The following is a 7,923-nucleotide window of genomic DNA, read 5'->3' as shown; positions in this document are numbered from 1 at the left end:
AATTCTCCTCTACCAGCATGTCCTGGATACCCCATCACACCAGTAAAACAAGATTTGGATGTAAAATCACTGGTACAGGAACACATGAAAGACATAGTTAAAGAAATTCAGGAGAAAATGGATCAAAAGTTAGAAGCCCTTGCAAGGGAAACACAAAAATCACTGAAAGAAATCCAGGAGAATACAAAAGCCAAGAATGAGGAAACACAAAAAACACTTAAAGAAATACAGGAGAACTTTGGTCAACAGGCTGAGGTCATGAAAGAGGAAACAGAAAAATCTCTTAAAGAATTACAGGAAAGCACAAACAAACAAGTGAAGGAGCTAAGCAAAACCATCCAGCATCTAAACTCAGAAGTAGAAACAACTAAGAAAACTCAAAGGGAGACAACTTTGGAGATAGAAAGCCTTGGGAAGAAGTCAGTGGACTTAGATGCAAATATCAACAACAGAACACAAGAGATAGAAGAAAGAATCTCAGATGCTGAAGATACCATAGAAACCATGTACTCAACAGTTAAAGAAAATGCAAAAAGCAAAAAGCTTGTAACCCAAAATATCCAGGAAATCCAGGACACAATGAGAAGACCAAACCTAAGGATTATAGGCATAGATGAGAGTGAAGATTTACAACTTAAAGGGCCACCAAATATAAATAAATTCTTCAATAAAATTAGGGAAGAAAACTTCCCTAACCTAAAGAGAGAGATGCCCATGAATATACAAGAAGCCTACAGAACTCCAAACAGACTGGACCAGAACAGAAATACTTCCTGTCACATAATAATCAAAACACCAAATGTACTAAACAAATAAAGAATATTAAAGGCAGTAAGAGAAAAAGGCCAAGTAACATATAAAGGAAGACCTATCAGAATCACAGCAGACTTTTCACCTGAGACTATGAAGGCTAGAAGATCCTGGGATGATCTCATGCATACTCAAAGAGAACACAAATGCCAGCCGAAACTACTATATCCAGCAAAACTCTCAATCACCATAGATGGAGAAACTAAGATATTCCATGACAAAACCAAGTTCACCCAATATCTATCCACAAACCCAGCCCTACAAAGGATAATAGGAGGAAAACACCAATACAAGGAGGGAAACTTCACCCTGGAAAAAGCAAGATAGTAACCTTTCATCAAACCCAAAAGAAGTTAACCAATCAAATTTAAAAAATAACGTCAAAAATGACAGGAAGTAACAATCACTATTTCTTAATATCTCTTAACATCAATGGACTCAATGCCCCAATAAAAAGACATAGACTAACTGAATGGATACATAAACAGGACCCTACATTTTGCTGCTTACAGGAAACACAGCTCAGGGTCAAAGACAAACACTACCTTGGAGTAAAAGACTGGAAGACAATTTTACAAGCAAATGGTCTCAGGAAACAAGCTGAGTAGCCATTTTAATATCAGATAAAATTGACTTTCAACCCAAAGTCATCAAAAGAGACTCTGAGGGACACTTCTTGCTGGTCAAAGGAAAAATACAACAAGAAGAACTCTCAATCCTGAACATCTATGCTCCAAATGCAAGGGCACCCTCTTTCGTAAAAGAAACTTTATTAAAGCTCAAAGCACACATTGCACCTAACACAATAATTGTGGGTGACTTCAACATTGCACTTTCCTCAATGGACTGATCAGGAAAACAGAAAATGAACAGGGACAGAATGAAACTAATTGAAGCTTTTGACCAATTAGATTTAACAGATATATATAGAACATTCTATCCTAAAGCAAAAGAATATACCTTTTTCTCAGCACCTCATGGTACCTTCTCCAAAATCGACCATATAATTGGTCACAAGACAGACCTCAACAAATATAAGAAGATAGAACTAATCCCATGCCTCCTATCAGATCACTATGGAGTAAAAGTGGTCTTCAATAGCAACAAAAACAACAGAAAACCCACATACACGTGGAAATTGAACAATATTCTACTCAATTATACCTTGGTCAAGGAAGAAATAAAGAAAGAAATTAAAGACTTTTTAGAACACAATGAAAATGAAGACACAACATACCCAAATCTATGGGACACAATAAAAGCAGTGCTAAGAGGAAAACTCATAGCCCTGAGTGCCTCCAAAAAGAAAATGGAGAGAGCATACATTACCAGCTTAATGACACACCTGAAAGCCCTGGAACAAAAAGAAGCTATTTCGCCCAGGAGGAGTAGAAGGCAGGAAATCATCAAACTCAGGGCTGAAATCAATCAAGTAGTAACAAAGAGAACAAGACAAAGAATCAACAAAACCATGAGCTGGTTCTTTAAGAAAATCAGCAAGATAGATAAACCCTTAGCCAGACTGACCAAAGGGCACAGAGAAAGTATCCAAATTAACAAACTTAGAACTGAAAAGGGAGATATAACAACGGAAACTGAGGAAATCCAAAAAATCATCAGATCCTACTACAAGAGCCTGTACTCAACACAACTGGAGAATCTGGAGGAAATGGACAATTTCCTTGACAGATACCAAATACCAAAATTAAATCAGGACCAAATAGATCATCTAAACAGTCCCATAATGCCTAAAGAAATAGAAGGAGTCATAGAAAGTCTTCCAACCAAAAAAAGCACAGGACCAGATGGTTTCATGCAGAATTCTATCAGACCTTCAAAGAAGAGTTAACACCAATACTCTTCAAATTATTCCACAAAATAGAAACAGAAGGAACACTACCCAATTTCTTCTATGAAGCCACAATTACGCTGATACCAAAACCACACAAAGATCCAACAAAGAAAGAGAACTTCAGACCAATTTCCCTTATGAACATCAATGCAAAAATACTCAATAAAATTCTTGCCAACCGAATCCAAGAACACATCAAAATGATCATCCACCATGATCAAGTTGGCTTTGTCCCGGGAATGCAGGGTTGGTTCAATATACAGAAATCCATCAATGCAATCCACTACATAAACAAACTCAAAGAAAAAAACCACATGGTCATTTCATTGGATGCTGAAAAAGCATTTGACAAAATTCAGCATCCTTTCATGCTTAAAATCTTGGAAAGAACAGGAATTCAAGGCCCATACCTAAACATAGTAAAAGCAATATACAGCAAACCAGTAGCCAGCATCAAAATAAATGGAGAGAAACTTGAAGCAATCCACTAAAATCAGGGACTAGACAGGGCTGCCCCCTTTCTCTTTCTCTTTTCAATATTGTACTTGAGGTACTAGCTCAGACAATTTGACAACATAAGGAGGTCAAAGTGATACAAATTGGAAAGGAAGAAGTCAAACTATCATTATTTGCAGATGACATGATACTCTACCTAAGTGACCCAAAAAAAACTCCACTAGAGAGCTCCTACAGCTGATAAACAACTTCAGCAAAGTGGCAGGTTATAAAATCAACTCAAGCAAATCAGTGGCCTTTCTATACTCAATGGATAAGCAGGCTGAGAAAGAAATTGGGGAAATGACCCCCTTCACAATAGCCACAAACAGTATAAAGTATCTTGGGGTGACTCTTACCAAACATGTGAAAGATCTGTATGACAAGAACTTCAAGATTCTGAAGAGGGAAATGGAAAAAGACCTCAAAAAATGGGAAAACCTCCCATGCTCATGGATGGGTAGAATCAATATAGTTAAAATGGCCATTTTCCCAAAAGCAATCTACAGATTCAATGCAATACCCATCAAAATCCCAACTCAATTCTTTACAGAGTTAGAAAGAGCAATTATCAAATTCATCTGGAATAACAAAAAACCCAGGAGAGCTAAAACTATTCTTAGCAACAAAAGAAAGTCTGGCGAAATCAGTATCCCTGACCTCAAGCAATACTACAGAGCAATAGTGTTAAAAACTGCATGGAATTGGTACAGTGACAGGCAGGAGGATCAATGGAAGAAGACTGAAGATCCAGAAATGAACCCACAGACCTATGGCCACTTGATCCTCGACAAAGAGTCTGAAAACATCCAATGGGAAAAAAAATAGCCTTTTCAACAAATGGTGCTGGTTCAACTGGAGGTCAGCATGCAGAAGAATGCGAATTGATCCATCCTTGTCTCCTTGTACTAAGCTCAAATCCAAATGGATCAAGGACCTCCACATAAAGCCAGACACTCTGAAGCTAATAGAAAAGAAACTGGGGAATTCCCTTGAGGACATCTGTACAGGGAGAAAATTTCTGAACAGAACACCAATAGCGTATGCTCTAAGAGCAAGAATTGACAAATGGGACCTCATAAAATTACAAAGTTTCTGTAAGGCAAAGGACACCATCAAGAGGACAAATCGGCAACCAACAAATTGGGAAAAGATCTTCACCAATCCTACATCAGATAGAGGGCTAATATTCAATATATATATAAAGAACTCAAGAAGTTAGACTCCAGAAAACCAAACAACCCTATTAAAAAATGGGGTACAGAGTTAAACAAAGAATTCTCACCTGAAGAACTTCGGATGGCAGAGAAGCATCTTAAAAAATGCTCAACTTCATTAGTCATTAGGGAAATGCAAATCAAAACAACCCTGAGATTTCACCTTACACCAGTCAGAATGGCTAAGATTAAAAATTCAGGAGACAGCAGGTGTTGGAGAGGGTGTGGAGAAAGAGGAACACTCCTCCATTGCTGGTGGGGTTGCAAATTGGTACAACCACTCTGGAAATCAGTCTGGCGGTTCCTCTGAAAACTGGGCACCTCACTTCCAGAAGATCCTGCTATACCACTCCTGGGCATATACCCAGAGGATTCCCCACCATGTAATAAGGATACATGCTCTACTATGTTCATAGCAGCCCTATTTATAATTGCCAGATGCTGGAAAGAACCCAGGTATCCCTCAACAGAAGAGTAGATGCAAAAAATGTGGTATATCTACACAATGGAGTACTATTCAGCCATTAGAAACAATGAATTCATGAAATTCTTAGGCAAATGGATGGAGCTAGAGAACATCATACTAAGTGAGGTAACCCAGACTCAAAAGGTGAATCATGGTATGCACTCACTAATAAGTGGATATTAACCTAGAAAACTGGAATACCCAAAACATAATCTACACATCAAATGAGGTACAAGAAGAAAGGAAGAGTGCCCCCTTGTTCTGGAAAGACTCAGTGAAGCAGTATTCAGCAAAACCAGAACGGGGAAGTGGGAAGGGGTGGGTGGGAGGACAGGGGGAGAGAAGGGGACTTAAGGGACTTTCTGGGATTGGGGGGGGCTAGAAAATAGAAAATCATTTGAAATGTAAATAAAAAGTATATCGAATAAAAAAAAGCAAACAATTTAACTTTTTTTCATTTCTTTTTAAAACCTTGACTTTGAAAAACCATCATTAGACTCTACCAGAGTATTTAAGATGTAGGAATCACTTCATTTTCTCTCTGTCACAGTACCAGAATGCAATACAAAGATTTTTTTCAAAGAAAATTGTCATGCTTTTAAAATTAACTATAAAGGACTCTCTCTCTCTCTCTCTCTCTCTCTCTCTCTCTCTCTCTCTCTCTCTCTCTCTCTCTCCTCTCCTCTCCTCTCCTCCCCTCTCCTCTGTGTGTGTATGTGTGTGTGTGTGTGTGTATTCATTTGTACTATTTTCTTTTTCATTTTTTCCCCAGGTCTAAAGTTCATTCCTTTCTCACTTTTCCAGTGAGCTTGTTAACCCAGCTTGTCATCTTAATGTATGTTTAGCCCACATATATTCACTAACTAGCAATTACTTACTCTGAGACTCTTACTCTACTCAGCAAATTATAAGATCTTTTAAAAATGCTTTCAGAAGACAAAGGCTCCATCTAGGCTCTTAAGATGTTGGCTGTCTGTGGGCAGTGAGTCTATACATACCATAGTCTCAGACCTCTGAGACAGTTCAAAAACTAAAACTAATGAAACCAACGAAAGAAATAGGAAAACCTGTGTTCAAACCTCATGCAATGAATCTAAACCACCATAACTTATATAGCATTCTTCCCAAAAGTATTGCAATGGTTTTCTATATCCTGTAGTTAAAAAAAAATCCAAAGATTTTAGCATGATTTTGTGAATGATATTGTTTTCCCTGCTCTCCTAGAAAACAGAAATAGGTAACTTATTAATATCTATTGCTGTGTAAAAATTTCTTTCATTACCCAGACTTGGACACAGCAGGTATTAATTAATTCATAATAGCTTCCATGACTCCTATGTGTGTGTGTGTGTGTGTGTGTGTGTGTGTGTTTGTGTCTGTGTGTGTGTGCACATCCGTGGGCGTGTGTGCATTCACGTGCATGTGCATATAAAAGGGCAGAAAATGAAGAAAAACTGAAAAAGAAAAGCATGTTCAGTTCTGCAATGACCCCATCTCAGAAAGGGGTATTCATCACTTCCACTCAATTGATCATTCATATGGTTCGTAACTTCTCTGTTGCTGTTACAAAACACAATGACAGAGGCATCTTATATATATATAAAAAAAAGGTTTATTGGAGTCCACAGCTCCAGATGGATAAGATTATACTATACCAGGTAGGCATAGCAGCAGGCAAAGATGGTACCCAGACCATGAAGCTAAGTATTCACATCTTCAAACACCAGCACAAACCAGAGTAAGCCCAAAATGGAAGTGGAGCAGAATCTTTAAGCTTACAAAACCTGATACCACTGACATGTTCCTTACAACAAGGCCACACTCCCTAAACCTCCCAAATAGTACAATAGTTAGGGAGCCAGTGTTCAAACACCTGAAGCAATAAAGAGCATTCTCATTCAAATGACTAGTCAAACTCTGGGTTCAATGCGAACAGTGCTGCGGAATGACAAATCTCTGACAGACCGATGATAACCTTGAAGAGTAGGTACGGAAAAGTTTTGCAGCTCCTCAACAAAATGTCAGTTGTGTTGACAGATAGCTTCGTGATGACGTCATAGTTACATCAGACATTTTACCTTTCTCTCACAATCATGTGCTTATGACCTACTTGGGCCAATGGCTCCTGATTACCTGTAACAGTCTCATCTTTTCTGTCTTCGCTTAATCAGACATCTGTGAAGCTACTTCTCCCACTTGGAACCTTTCTGACTCCTGCTTCATGATGTAGGTGTTTCTTTTTTCTTCAGGGGACAGCACGAACTCAGTCCCCCACTATCACAAATATGCACTTGAGTTTCCAGCATTTGGGGAAATCGCAGGGGCCAGCACATCCAGTGTGCAAGAGATAAGCCTCACCCTGGTAAAACCACCTTTGTGATCATGGTATCTCCCCTGCCAGGTAAGTATGATGACATAGTTAAAATATCTGCTCTGGTATATGTTTCCAGATTTCATTAAGCATAATGAGTGCCCCTGGCATCTTTGTCAATTTATTTATTACACTGACTTATGTATTTCTTAAATCTGAAAAACATTGGGTAGGAAAACAGTTCTACATACTCAGAAGAGTGTGAGCCCATGAAGGGAATATGTTGTATGATTTGGTTTACATTATTCTCTCAGTATTTTACATAGGGCTATAATGTAGGACATACTTTTTAATACAAGTTAACTTATTAAGAAATTAGTCATGTTCTGTCTTTTGTATGTATGTGTGTCTTACTCACTGTTCTATGGCTGAGAAGAAACACCATGATCAAGGCAACTCTTAGAAGACATTTAATTGGGGCTTGCTTGCAGTTTCACTTAGTCCATTGTCAACATGGAGGGGAGCATGAAAGCAGACAGGAGTTTATGCTAAAGAAGTATCTGATACCAAGATATGTGTGTGTGTGTGTGTGTGTGTGTGTGTGTGTGTGAGAGAGAGAGAGAGAGAGAGAGAGAGAGAGAGAGAGAGACAGAGAGAGACAGAGAGAGACAGAGAGAGAGAGAGAGACAGAGAGACAGAGATAGGGAGACAGAGACAGAGAGACAGAGACAGAGAGACAGAGAGAGGCAGAGAGAGACAGAGAGTAAGAGAG

The 7,923-nt window shown here is 38.6% G+C and overlaps 1 non-coding gene across 1 annotated transcript; it reads right to left on the bottom strand.

The window, feature by feature from the left end:
* Positions 1–7,086: 7,086 nt before the first annotated feature.
* LOC127671399 (U1 spliceosomal RNA) lies at positions 7,087–7,249 on the bottom strand. The gene has a single exon (XR_007974755.1). It is a non-coding gene; the product is annotated as a U1 spliceosomal RNA (small nuclear RNA).
* Positions 7,250–7,923: the final 674 nt, after the last annotated feature.

This window comes from Apodemus sylvaticus, chromosome 20, assembly GCF_947179515.1.
Source record: "Apodemus sylvaticus chromosome 20, mApoSyl1.1, whole genome shotgun sequence".
Taxonomy (NCBI): Eukaryota; Metazoa; Chordata; class Mammalia; order Rodentia; family Muridae; genus Apodemus; species Apodemus sylvaticus.
This window is presented reverse-complemented; position numbering and strand designations above follow the sequence as displayed.